Below are 14,960 nucleotides of genomic sequence, written 5' to 3'. Positions count from 1 at the left end.
GCCAGGGAGTGATGTCACTGGATGAGTCATGAAAGCCACTCCTTAACAAGAACCGGCAACAGCAACAGTTGGATTTTATGTATTCTGTGATCGTCAACGAGTTGGATTGCTAGACGCAAAGACATAGACCAAGCAGCAGGTATACCTTTGCCTCGATGTCCTAAATTGTTGTGTCATGTTTGTGTCACATAAAACTGACATCACAGGACTTTTGGACCTCCTTGCTATAACGACCCCACCCACATTGAGGTGGTTGTGAGTAAGTACTAGTGGAAAGGAGCTTAATGTTGCAGGAAAAATGCCTCATCGCACATCAGAATTGTGTATGTTAATGAGGGGAACTGAAATCCCGTCTTCAGAGATAAATGCCCTTTTTCACCATGGCCTGACATGGCTTTCTTCATGGTCTTCTAATATGCAAGTAAGATTTAAGCATGAAATTAATGTCAGGAGTGGGATTTGAACCCACGTCTCCTTCGGGAGACCAGAAGTCCCTGTGCTAAGGAAGGAATGAAGCCTTGAGTCTGGCGCCTTAGACCGCTCGGCCATCCTGACACCATTACTTCCCTGACTGTGTAAAATACGACAAACGTGAACCAAAATGCAAAACGCTACTCCACTTGACTATATTCGACTCAGGTTTTAGGGTTTTCCATGAGGGAGTTCCATTGGGCATTCTGTTCAATGTCCTTAAAACAATACTAATGTTAATTTTAAAGAAAAGGTCAACTCACTGGGTGGTTCATGGATGTTCCTGTGTGTCCCAAATAAAATTGCGTTGCGAAATAAAAGTTATTTCTTGCTTTATTTAGCATTTTGTAATCCAATTGTATTCCGTTTGGAAGACTTTTCACTGTCAGATTTCTGCGCCAGGGTGCGTTCTGGAGCTTCCAGCGGCCACTCGCTCATCCAATCCGCTGTCCAGCACCCTCCTCGGACTCATGCTCTGCCAAATTCGGCCTCACATCTTCCAGAGAACCACCCTGGAGCTTCCAGCGGTCACTCGCTCATCCAATCCGCTCTCCAGCACCCTCCTCGGACTCATACTCTGCCAACGTCGGCCTCACATCTTCCAGAGAACCATCCTGGAGCTTCCAGCGGTCACTCGCTCATCCAATCCGCTCCCCAGCACCCTCCTCGGAGGCTAGAGCCTCAGACTCAAATATAGAGCGGATGTTTACGTGCGTCGTGATTTAGCATGAAAAATAGTTCCTGAACAGCATAGAACACGGATTACACGGATGGAAAACCATAAAATGCGCCAACATTTTTTTTTTTTAATACCACTAACCACCCGGTGAGTTGACCTTTTCTTTAAAATTAACATTAGTATTGTTTTAAGGACATTGAACAGAATGCCCAATGGAACCCTGTCTGTAGCAGCAGGATGGACCAGCGAAAACAGCCAAAATGGATAGAAATGAGCTATTGTTGTGAAAATGGTCTCCTCATTTCTTATTCTTGATAAACAAGCTGGAACTGGGACTCAAGGTCTTAAAGGATAAGACCGGTTTTTTTACATTGGGCCCTTGATTTCACATTATAGCATGATGTTCTACTCACCCCTGCTTGTTGTTGGTCATTTGGAGCTGTTCCGAAGATATTCGAGAGGCGTCTGGCTGCTCTCTTGAGATATTCGGCCATGAAACGGTTTCCTATGGGCAAGCTTATACAGGTACAAACTATGCTGTTTATAATTCATTAATTACTGTACATTAGCACTGATAACGTGGAGGTGCGTCGCTTACTTAAAAAAATCCGAGTTATTGTAATTTTGTTTTTTTTGTCGTAAAGTGGGTGTTACTGACGTCCTCGTCGTGCTACTGCCACAGACAGCCCACAGACCTGCTGCCTATTTATTCATTCGGCTAAAATTCAAAATTAGTAACCCGGATTTTTTTAAGTAAGCGACGCACCTCCACGTTATCAGTGCTAGTGTAGAGTAATTAATAAATTATAAACAGCATAGTTTGTGCCTGTATAAGCTTGCCCATAGGAAACCGTTTCATGGCCGAATATCTCAAGAGAGCAGCCAGACGCCTCGCGAATATCTTCGGAACAGCTCCAAATGACCAACAACAAGCAGGGGTGAGTAGAACATCATGTTATAATGTGAAATCAAGGGCCCAATGTCAAAAAACCGGTCTTATCCTTTAAATAGTGAACTTCTCCTTTTAGTGCTGGATCAAACATCTGTTGATTATTAAAACTGCTACGCCCAACGTGGGGCTCGAACCCCCGACCCTGAGATTAAGAGTCTCATGCTCTACTGACTGAGCTTGCCGGGCTACTCACGTTAGAAAACATGCCTTCCGAAAAAAAAAGAAGAGATAAAACAAGCCGAAGTCAACTTTCAGAGATTTAGAATGACATCGGAACACATTCCTCCCTTTTCAACCTCTACCTACTCCACTCGACTGGATCCCACTCAGCTGTTAGGGTTTTCCATGAGGTAATACCACCTGGCACCAGGTGGTACATTTTTAGCATGCAAACATCAAAACACATACAAGAGAGATAAGCGCTGCAAACTTCAAAACACAATGGAAGTTCGCCAGGCCACTAGGCGGTCTCGACCTGTGGGATAGGGGATCGACTATGGGAGATCTACCATATTAATGAAAGAGAAGAAAGTCAAAAGGTACATTGTCATTTATGTCTTTTTTAAACATTTGGCCGTAATCTTTTACCTTATTATAGAAGAGCAACGGAGTTATGTCTCTATAATTTGTAATTTGTAAGTTGGATTTTATAAAGCTATAGCTCCCAAACGGTTGAGCACGTTCTTTTTCATAAATGTTGACGGTATTTTTGTCTTTTTTGGTTTATAAAATGGCTAGTGCTGCATGTCGTTAGCTAACCTGGACTTTCGTTTCACATTTTTCAGATGTGTGTACTGTGTGTGTGTGTGTGTGTGTGTGTGTGTGTGTGTGTGAGGAAACCCGGACTGATTGTCGTAATTCCCCACCAGAAATAAACGGCAAGTTGCCAACCGTGACCGTCTTCTCCTGTAATAAACACAACGCAAGAGAGAGTAGAAAGCCGCTGCCGTGACCCGGATTGCATCTACGGGGGTGCGTGAGCTGTTCGTTGCGATGGTGACCCCGCAAACTCGACTCTTCACGTGACTTCACCGGTACTTTCTTGGTATCGTGAGTCCGGTTGTAACATAGAGCCCGGTTTTGAAATGTTTGTTTTTTTGTTTTTTTATGTGTTATATGATGGCCTGTCTGGGTCTCAGAAAAAAAAAAAAAAAAGTTTAGTTGTGGATTGTAATATTGAACATGCCATTGATATATTGATTTGTTTTAGTGTGTGAATCTACTAAGGTAAAACATTTTTTTTAATTATTATTATTTTTCTCCATTTGGGATAACAAAAAGAAAAAAACATATTTATATATATTTTAGAGCTATAGGATAACAGACTGTGCTGTAGATTTTGATATTTTCTGGGGGGGATTTATTTTTTTTTTCTCTTTGAAAATGGATGAACATAACGTGTCAAGTGTTGGTAGGGGTGCTAAACTGTGGTTCAGTCAGTTCCCTACTCTGGGTGGGCTTAGTGAAGACAGACACGTTACATCTACTCCTCACAGTCGTCTGGGGAGGGATAGTGCATGTGCCACTGCTGATGCTGGGGTGGATGGTGAGTCTGCACTTTCTGGTCGGGATGTCCATGTTCTCAGTGACCTGGTGAAACAGATAGGGACCAGTATAGGTGAGAACATTGTTTCATGTCTTAAGTCCATTCCAGCTAATGATGCTAACATGACTCAGTCAACCACAGCTGATTTTTCTAAGGTTAACTTGACAATTAACCATGATAGTTATGAACCGCATCCTTTCAGGGGAGACAACACTGATAGGATTTCAGTCTCTGAGTGGGAGGAAGCTATGAGGCTTTACCTGTGTAGGAAGGGCTTTGAGCTTTGTTTCCAGGGGAATGAAGTCTTGGGCAAGCTAAGGGGGAGGGCACGTGATGTGGTGACCATTGGGCTTCGCAGTCGACCCTCCTTAGACTTAAAGTCAGGCCCTCAACCTGTGTTTGACATACTTAGGCAGCACTTCAGTGACTCTGTGACCTCTTTTATGCCTCTTGCGGACTTTTATGACACATGTAGCGTTGACACGTTATTAATTAATATTTACCTCGAAAATAGCAGGGGCACCACCTACCTACAATCTTGATTTACGTTACAGTCAGGTAGGAAACTGTTACAATCTTAGATCCTGGTATATTAAATTATTAATTAATTAATAATCAATCTCATTCTGAGTCGTGCGTCCTGTTTGGAGTGGTAATCGGCTTAGTAACTGTCTGTGACGCTCTTAAATGGGTTAATACAAACATTTATTCAACATTGCACAGGTATATAGGTGTATAAACAATTGATAAAGAGACAGAAATTAGAATTATTGGGGACACTCAAAGGGGATAATAGGGAAGAAAGGAGCAGGCCACTAACAGGGTTACCTATCAAAAATGTGACTAAATCTGGTTCATAACACGGATATTGTGCCAACGGTCTTCTGCCCGCGGAGGTCTGCTCATTCGTCGCTTTCAGAGAAAGTTTTCACTTTATCCACGGTTTCAAAAGATCTCAAACCAGCACCTTACTTTGTCGTAGCAGCGTAAGGGATTCCGTGGTTCTTTCCTTCTGATGAGTTGGTGTCGAAGCGGTGTTCCCGTGGTAACCAGCGGGATGATGTAGAATCGACTTCTTCTTGATTCTTCGTCCTTGGATGAAGAGTGGCGGCTTGGCTGGGCTGTATGAGTTGGCACACACTCGCGTGTGTTGGACCAGACTTTTATATAAAAGAGAAGGGGAAGTCTAAAAAAATTGGGAATTAATAGTTACGGAGAAAAAGACAAGGGCTGAGATAAGAGGGCTGAGAGCAAGAGAAGAGATAAGCAAGGCAAGAGATAAGAGCAAGGCAAGAGATAAGAGCAAGGCAAGAGAAGGGATTTCCTGCGCGCCTCTCTTTTAAGCTGGAGATCACATGTCAGCTTTCGTCCAATCAGAGTTCAGCTGGCTTTTGACCCAAGGGAAAAAGGGGGGTTGACCACGCTGAATTCATGAGACAAAAAGGGGGGATTTCTGCTCCTTTCTTATACCGTATTTAACCCATATGACAGTGATTTTAGACAATATAATGTTCTTAACAGACAATAATGTTGCATACAAGCAGGCATAAACATCCATATGAGCATTGACAGTTATCAGCATACAATACTTCATATTTATCATGATAGAAATGGTATGACAACTTTTGGTTGCTGTTAATTTAGAATGATCTGCAGCTGTTTGGGTAATACCTGTGGAATTAAACACTATTAGGTTATGCATTGCACATAATGAGAACATTAAACATCCGTAGTTGAAATTGTCCATGGTTGTTTAGGCTGACATAGTGAAAAGTGTCCGTTATCCATGTCCTTTGGGGGGCACTGTGGCTCCACGAGAGGGATTCCTTTTAAATCCAATATTCATAGCTTGGTAATTACTGAAGGTACAAGAATGGCGAATGTTTCAAAATGATCTGTAGATTTGTCCAGTAATGATTTTCACACTTTCAGTCTACGGAAAGTGAGGTTTATAGTGGAATTTTCACTCTCTGAAAATAGGGAAGTGTGGCATTCCTGTGGTTGGTCCAGCAGGAGAGTTGAGCTTACATCTGCTTCCCTTATCAGGAGGTGTCCTACATAATTTATTATTCGTAGCTGGTCTGGGGGAGAGAAGACTCGGAAACAAAGAACCCCATTTGGTTGGTCTCACATCTGGCTCCGTTATCTCCTTTGAGCTGATCCGTTGAGAGGGTCGTAAAGAGGGTACGTTTCTTGATGTCAAGAAAGGTTGGATCTTTATGTAAACATCTCTGTGCTCTGTCTTTCCTGAGAGCACGCTACACACAAAACCCACTGAGACAGCTGTTGACTATTGGATTCGGCTTAACAAAGCCATTGACACTGCTGTGGATGCATTAGAGAAACAGGGAAAGACTCTTGACAATCCTTCTCGTGGGGTGACAGTCATGTTTATCACTCACTGTCCGGATACTGAGCTGTCTCTAGTCTTCGGCTGCAAGCCGCTGGAGGAGTGGACTGCCGCTGATGTTCAGGTGAAGTTGGATGAACACCACCGGAAGAAGCGCCTCCAGCAGTGTCAATGTTCCCACCCAGCGGGAAGTCTGCAAACCAGCCAGGCTGTGAACGTTTTGCAGTGCCATGCCCAGTCTGCAGGGGGGACCCGGCCCCTTAACCGGCTGCAGCCAGCAGAACGTCGCAGTCTGAGGGGCAGTCACTTGACCATGTCATCACTCTCCTCGAGCGGTTGCTGCAGCGAGAGGCCTCCCGGTATTCCAGGCCGCCGAGGTCGGGTGGTGGCGGCCGCGGCAGGTCTCGGGGTCCATGTTCCATTTGTGGGGGTGATGACCATGACACCATGTCTCACTGCAGGAGAGAGCGGCTTTGTTTTCGCTGCTATGCTAATGGACATCAGGCTGTGACCTGTCAGAGTGCTCCCTCTTCTGACTTACCTGCTGCTCAGCCTGGTGGTTCCAACCAGCAGGAAAACTAGTTGGCCCACATGAGCAGGGGAGTAGTGTAGGGCCCAGTGACATGTCCCCACAAGAGCCTGATGATGTTGATCTTGAGTCAGTATACTCACAGTTCTGCTCCTTAGCAGGCGATAACTCCACTGTGATTATTCAAAATACACAAAGACTGTCTGCAACTGATGACCTTTTTCACACTGACGTGCTGATCCAGGATACTGTAAAACTTCGAGCAATGCTTGACAGCGTCTCTATGGCTTGTTCTTTGAGCTCTCATGTGCTCCCTCTACTGAGGCAGAACAATGTTTGTCAGGTTCAAATACCTACAAATTTATAAAGAAGAGAGAGAGAGACGTTTAGGATTTTTAACTCATGAGGAGAGCTGATGAGGAGACAGCTTTCCACAGTTTCTTCCTGATCACACTCTAAAGCTGCTCCTCAGGCCTCCTCAATTTTATTCAGAAGTGGGTGTGTACAACAGCTCTCAACAGAGAGGAAAGGGGGATCCAGTTTCAGGCCGCATTCCTAACAATGGAATTTACGACCTTAACACAAATGATGGGATAACTAACATAACATGCATTTACAACTCAACACTCGTCCCGAACGATTGCGCGTGAGTCCTGCCGAAACAACGTCAAATGTCATGGAAAAATCTTCCCTTGCTTCGTAATACCTCTGATGAGAAATTAAATATCGAGATCTCTGTCGTTTTTGCCGGCTGGCCACGTGTTTATTCTCTTCTGCAGAAGGGTCAGTCAACACCAGTCAGCGTTCATGGTGGAGAAAGACTCAGGATAAAGGAAATCAGTTGCATTTATACAGGAAGAGGGAGTTCTGTCTTTTCAGATGCGTATTCTTCAACCGTCACCTTACCACACCCCCCCGGGGACGGTCTCGCACTTTGGGGAGATGCAGAATCTGGTAACAATGGTCATTCAAATGATTATTGTCTCTGTGTTAATCAACAGACACATGGTCTGCAGACATTGGGTCTACAACAAGGTGTCATTTAAAAGACAAGTGGTTAGCAGACACCGAATTTACCATAACACTAGTTGTCCTGCCGACAACGCCAAAATGTAGCACCTGCGGCTTGTGATTAACCAGGCCTAGCTAAACCCCCTGGTAAGGCCCATAACCATGAAGCCGACAGTTAGAGAGTAAAATGTTTTTGTTTTACTTACAACAGTGTTAAAATTCTGTAGGTGGTTGGCAGAACCTAAATCAGACAACTGAGCAGTAGGACAATAAAAAACACCAGATGACACACTAGATGACACACATGCAATTAAAACACTGTCAGTAAAACCATGCAAATAAAAGTCCACGTGCCCAGCCTCTGTCTCCCGATACTACCACCACGGCTACGAGGTGCTTTGGCTCAGGGTTACAGTTGCTAAATAAAATCAATAAAACCAAAAGAAAATACTACTAAAACAACGGCTGACAACGGCTGACAACGGCACCATGCACCCGTCTCCCAAATGTTTGGTGGCCAACTCCTGCTGTCACCTCTGTCTGACGGTACACTACGCCACCGTCACCCTGGCTCGTGGCTTTTCTGCTCACCAGAGAATAAAGGACAACCACACACCTTGCTGTCTGCAGGGCACCAACACACCTTGCAGTCTGTGCAGCACAGCTCCTACTGGATTTTTGTCTTGGGAATTGGCCACACCTGGCCTTAATTACCCACTACCCCTGTCACACATGGAATAAATCAATGCATTTACCTGCACTTTTTCCTCCTCCTCCGTAAGCAGTGAAGCTATACGATACCTGCCGAATCTTAGCTTCCAGTAGTGATGGCAAAATGAGGCTTTGTGAACCAATGAGGCTTTCCAGCCCAAAGGTTCGCCAAAAGGTTCATTACCTGAAGCCTCATTGAAACGGTCTCTCTAGTGACACCTGCTGTGCAAAAGGAATATATGACAGACTAAATTAACCCTGAGTTAGAGCATCCTGCAATATAAAATAAACAATTGTTGTCACTGTGTCTCAATGAAAATAAATGTGTGAAAACTGCATATATGGAAGTATTATTGAGTGCTATGGTGTTGATCACTCAAATGAAATATATCAATGATGTACACTGACTACAGTGCTTATGGAACTGGGAGTATGAAAGTGCTTATGGGACCGGGAGTCAGGAATAAACTGTAACAGAGCAGTATGGGCAACAAGACAAATATAAGTTATTGGTTTTTATTTTAAAAAATGTGTGTCAATAACGTTGCGGTTTAATATGCCCAGAAGAAAAAAGAGCGACAGCAACTACCGATAACTGTTCTTCTCTCGAAAAAACACACACTGCACCGCGGGCTTTAGAAGAAAAAAAACGCTGAGTCAGGATGCAGCGGCTCAGTCAGAAGAGCAATGAAATACACGCGAGTCACTATTTGTCCTACTGTAGCCTACTTTGTATTTTTTTTTCATAATCATTTTTCATTTTCTCCCGTTCTAATCCAATGACTCGGGTCGCGGTGCTGATCTCCGCAATTTGAAGCCTTCAGTTCGTATTGATTCAAATTATTATTTTACAGTAGGCCTACAGTAGTTATTTGTAAAAAAAAATAAAGGTTACTACTTCACGGATTTCGCCTATCATGGGTTCTTTTTGGAACGTAACCCCCGCGAAAAACGAGGGTTCATATCCTATAAAACTATTCTAACACTATTCTAACCTAATTACGATATATTCTAATGCAGTACAATAATAATAATAGATGATATGACTGATATAATAACTGAACTTAACCACTAACTCTGATACAACCAACGCACACTCTACCTCTCACCAATACCAAACGCCAACTCAAAACCCTCGAAGTGCCGCAAGGTTCAAACCCTTTTTATGCGATAGTGACGCTCAAAATGAATCATTGACGTGTACACTGAATCCGAGGCCTCGTTTGTCATCAGTCACGTGATTTTTATGGAAACGATACAAGCCTCGAACCAACGCTTCATCTGGCTCGCCCCTTTTTGCTCGACACATGCTCCGAGGCCTCGCTTCAAACGCCACATCACTAGCTTCCAGTCAGGCCATGCTTCGGGCTTTGAGAAGTCAAACTGCTCCGGTGGGGTAAACTTCGCCATGGTGATGCACACTCCAGTTCTTCCCACTCACATCCGACGTTTCTCAGCTCAAATCCAGTTGACTCCTGACACCATGTGGCGTTTACATCTCCAAGTAACGCGAGGCGGACGACATTATATTTCTAATGCATTTGTTTATTTAACATGGACACGACCAACACGCTGACATGACATTCACAGCTGATAGACTGACTGATTGATATAACTTGCCCAGCTGTGTGCATAGAACTCAGGGCCGCGTCACACATGCGCAGTATGCCATATTATGCACTTAAACATTTACTCTACATGACAACATGTTTGTTAAAACATCAAAGCCACACATTAACGCGGACACTAAAAGATGGAGGCAGCGGTAGAACAACAGCAACAGGGTTCGGTAAAGTTTGACACATATTGACAGATTCGCACTTGCTGAATAAATACCTCCAAAATAAAGCGTTGTTCCAGATCAAATCACACCTCTCTCCATCTGTGGCGAGATAAACATTTGAATCCAAATAAGCTGTCCTTGGAGGCTGGAGCAGGAAAATAACATTAGTCTCCATGTGCAGCCGGCGCAGAGGCGAGGGCCAAGGGACCGTCTACAAAGTGCAACACCTGCTACAGAAATATTCAATAACTCCGCTCTAATGAGTCTTAATGCCACTAAAATCACTGCAGACATCAACGGCCTCCTGTTGGTTCTACAAACACAGCTTGTGCTTCATTTGGTGCGTGTGTGAGTGTGAGTATGTTGTTCTGAACAATTGACCAACATCTGCATTACAGACTGTGGTGTCACCTCAGGAGACTCTGATATCCTGCTGCTTATCCTACAACAGGTGTGTGCAGCAGGAACAGGGAAAGGATGGATGAGATCTTTATGATATGATGCAGGTTGGAGCTTCAAAAAGAAGATGAGAAAAGTCTATATATTTCCACATTTATTTTCTTCACGGAGTTTCTGCATCATGAAACTGACATCATGCAGTTTATCTTTACACCACAAGAGGGCAAAAAAGTCCCCTTCCGTCCCAGTTCCAGCAGATATTAGTTACATTAGAGCTGAACTGAACATGGATCAGTAACATTTATTCAGTCCTGATTATCAGTGTTTGTCCAGTTATGGTAATAAAGACAAACTGGACACATGTGACACCATTAAAGATGATTTACAGCCCTTAAATGAACTCTCCGTCTCCTCTGTAACTGATGAGTTCAACATGTTGAAGAGCTGTTTGAACCAACTCTGAACTCATTCATTCATTCATATCGTCTCACACTAATTCTCCACACTTTGATGGAAACGTGTCCCACAAAGAAAAGTGATCATTCATTTCTTTAGATCTAAAATAATCAGTGTTGATAATCTGAGGCTCTTTTGTACAAATCTAACATGTTTTTAATCCTATAAATGATGTGATCATGTGACCGGCACTAAATCAGCTGTCTTCAGATCAGAGGTTATCGTTTTATTTGAATAAAATACTTTATAAAGAATCATTGCAGATGTAGAATATTTAAGTTACACAAAGAGCAGAGAGACCTCGATAAAATGACAAACTGACTTTTCAACAACATTTCTTCTTCTTTTGTGGAAACTCAGAATGTGTCCAAAGTTTTGGTGGACTTTCTTTAAAAAGTGATACATCAGCTATATTCCTGAGGAGCCCTCTCTCCACATCTGCTGAATACAGAAAGTTTGGATGTGTTTGTGGCTGCTGCTGCTGTCCCAGCCATGATGTGTCCACACTGGGTGTTGTGTTCAGAAAGAAGCATGCACATGCACATGCACATGCACATGCACATGCACATGCACATGCACATGCACATATGCACATATGCACATGCACATGCACATGCACATATGCACATATGCACATGCACATGCACATGCACATGCACATGCACATGCACATGCTAAAACAAGGGCACGGATAGAAATGACCTTTGGCCAAATTAAATACAGGTTAATTGCTTAAAGTTCTCAGGCACCATGGCTGACTTCTGACAGACCCATCTTAAATTAATAGTATACTTCATATTTTATACATTTTGTCTTGTGGACAACTTTTCAGGCTCAAGTCTTTTCTTCGTTGAGTCCCTGCAGGTTCTAGTGCCTGAAAGGACTCAGTTTCTCCTGACACAGTGAGGGACCTATACAGGGACACATATTTCCATTGATCCTTATTGTTGTGACCTTTGAGTTAGAACTTCTTTTCATAATTTAGCATTGACACAGTAGCAGTTTAAGTCAGAGCAAGTGAAAGAAGGCTAAATGGACAGAGATGATTTATAACTTTCCACACGTTTAGGTCATGGCACCCCACTTTGAATATAAATGTAAAAAACACATTTCTAACACTTTGCATGAACCGTACAATAATGACAAGTTTGAGTTCAAGTTGTGTTGAATTGTTTAATTATTATTACATGTTTCTCAAGCTGTGGAGAGAAACCAGAATTAAAAACAGTCCACAACACAAAATTCTCCTTTATCTGAATTTATACTAACCAGTGTTAATTTCGTCAACCAGGACGATGACGAAAATATTTCGTTAACGCCCCTTTTTCCCGTGACGATGACGAGACGATGACGCACAAAATTGCTTCCAGAAAATAAAAATATGACGAGAATAAAAAATGATTTTCGTTAATGAGACTAAGACGAGACAAAATTTACAAGCCATGGACGAATGGACATTAAAAAATGTAATTGTTTATAATTCATTTGTAATTTGTAATTGTTAATATAAGTGTTTCTTGATGTAGAAAAGGCTCCAAAGTTGAGATTTGTTACGTTTTTAGATGTATTGTGTTGGTCAGTTCAGAGCAGAGCGGCCCCCTGCTGGTCATGTAGCGTAACTGTCGGTGCTCGGTTAGAACAGGTGTGTGCTCTGATGAGTCGACAGAGGGAAGATCGAGCTGTTGATTAATGTCCCGGCAAGTGGTGTGTGCGTAAATGAAACGTGCGTCTGGCTGTATATATTGTTTATGTAATGTATTCAGGTTGCTGCAGCCGTAGCTTCTGTTGCTTTGATGTGTAACTCGTCATGTGTATGCTAGTTGTAGCATTTAGCTCACCTGCCTCTGATTGAGTGTACGTCACGTCACGTGTTATGTCTGTTGTTACCGCTCGGACTCAATAGTGTGATGTTTACAGTGAGTGTTACGTAATGTTACCATGTTACCATGTGATGTTGTTTATGTGTTTAATAATAATAAGTCAGGTGAAGAGTGTTTAGGACTGTGATAGTGGGAATTAGAGGCAAATGGAGATGTAGTAATTTCAGTACTCCTTTATTAGAGAGAAAGAGCTTATTCTTTATTCATTTGGGTATTTGTTATTGTTCTTTTGATAGGAAACCACACACATGACCTTATTGCCTGCAACAAAAGGGAAATAAATCACCTGAACCATCATTAACCTGCCTCTTCCTTTTGCTGCGTGTACACCAAGAGCGACCTACGCTACCTGAGCGCCGGAAATCATTATTTCTCTATGGAGGGTGAGCTACCTGGGCTACCAGAGCGGATTCTCCAGTGGCGAAGCTACCTGAGCGACCAGAGCGGATTCAAGCAATTAAACTCAAGCTAACTTTATGGTAATGAGCTATGACGCGTTCCGGTGAAAACAAATGACAATCCACAGATTGTAGGGGTCCGACAATTCGCGGGGTTCGCGGAAACAGACGTGTAAACTTTGGTTCCTATCCAAACAATACTCGTTTAATCTTGAGACTGTTGCAATTGCCGTGTCGAGTGCTTCAATACAATAGTGTAGTAACCCCACGCATACCTTTCTCACTGCAATTAAGTTTTATTTCGGATTTTATTTCGAATTTAGTTTATTTTCACAGCTGCCTCTGCTATTCCTGCTCTTCTCAGGTGTACCTAATGTAGTTTTACATCATTTGTAACGTGATGTATATCTTGTATAACAAATTGTAAATAACAACACGTTTATTCGTGTCCCTGCCCTCTCTTTCCTCATGTTTTTTTCCGCGGGGGTGCTGCACAGCCGCGGGGCCTTTAAGAATTGAACATTCTAAATGTGACGTCACGGTCGATTTGACCGTTTTTTGGGGCAAATCATGTCACCGCTACAAAACGCTATTTTTATACCTCTTCTACAGCTCCAAACAACATAACACTTACGTGGTAGTGAGTAGAGGGTCCCTAAAGCCAAACCGAAGTGTCCCGAGGTCTTCATGTGGTCGGATATAGAGTCCAGAATGAATTAATCAAGCCAGTACCTTTCCCGAAATGTGTCTGCTGCAGCTGCCGCTACAGACCGTGGTGAAGTTGGTTTGATATTGGTTTGAAAAAAAAGACACCTTATTTCCTTATTGTGAATATCTGTCGAATATCCAATATCAAACCAACTTCACCACGGTCTGTAGCGGCAGCTGCAGCAGACACATTTCGGGAAGTGTTGACTTTAACAGACGATAGAGCCAAGCAGAGTGTCAAATTTGCCTTGTACTCCTGTCCACTAGTTGGCAGACATCCCGAACTTATACTTTGGCTCGGAATACGTCACACTGTAATGTAAAATGTTCGAGGAAGTCCCTTCTACGTTGTAGGCGAAAAAAACGGAGAAAGCGTGCCACGGATCTTGATTGCTGAAGCGGTATTGCTGGATTACAAGAGTTAGAGACAAAATAAATAAAAGATGACTGGGAAAAAGTTTACTTATAGTGATGTGATGGGTTTCCTGTTCGCCGATTCTGATTCAGAAGGGGAAAATCTTTCTTTTGGAGATGACGGTCGGTCAACTAGTGAGCTCGCTGAGCATGGTGCGTCTTTGCATGGCAATGGCGGTGCTAATGTACTAGCACACGACCCTTTGCCTAACAAAGTTAGTGGGAAGGCTACTAGGAGTGTTGGTATTCGTAGGGGGGCTGGTGGGAATGGTGGACACAGTGTAGGTGAGCGTAGCGCTGGGACCAGCGTGAGTGTCAATTCTTTCTACCGTGCTAGCCATGGTGGTGCTTTACTGCGCGGCAGTGCTGCGGCTGTGCAACGCACCAATGTCTCCAAAGCACAAAACACTACATTTTCCAACTCTTTGCCCAACACAAGCAGGGGTAAACGGGGGCGTAGTGTCCGTAGAAGGGCTGGTGGGTGTCGGATTGGCCGCAGGGGTGGTCTGAATAGGGCGGAAAGTAGCGAAGATGAAGCGTTGCTAAATGGGAGAGGGGATGAGAGGAATGAACGTGGCCGGAGTGGCCGTGGGAGAGGTGTACGTGGTAGAGGCAGCAGGGGGAGGCTAAACAGGGCTGGAGATGGTGACGGTAATGGTGACTGGGTCTTTTT

At 43.4% G+C, this 14,960-nt stretch overlaps 2 non-coding genes across 2 annotated transcripts; both read right to left on the bottom strand.

The window, feature by feature from the left end:
• Window positions 1-444: 444 nt before the first annotated feature.
• Window positions 445-555, bottom strand: trnal-caa (transfer RNA leucine (anticodon CAA)). The gene is made up of 2 exons: window positions 518-555; window positions 445-490 (listed from the first exon to the last, which is right to left on the bottom strand). It is a non-coding gene; the product is annotated as a tRNA-Leu (tRNA).
• Window positions 556-2,215: 1,660 nt separating this feature from the next.
• trnak-cuu (transfer RNA lysine (anticodon CUU)) lies at window positions 2,216-2,288 on the bottom strand. The gene has a single exon. It is a non-coding gene; the product is annotated as a tRNA-Lys (tRNA).
• Between the last annotated feature and the right edge of the window lie 12,672 nt (window positions 2,289-14,960).

Source organism: Odontesthes bonariensis, chromosome 17 (genome assembly GCF_027942865.1).
Source record: "Odontesthes bonariensis isolate fOdoBon6 chromosome 17, fOdoBon6.hap1, whole genome shotgun sequence".
Classification (NCBI taxonomy): Eukaryota; Metazoa; Chordata; class Actinopteri; order Atheriniformes; family Atherinopsidae; genus Odontesthes; species Odontesthes bonariensis.
Note: the sequence above shows the minus strand (reverse complement) of the source record. Positions and strands in the feature narration are given on the sequence as shown.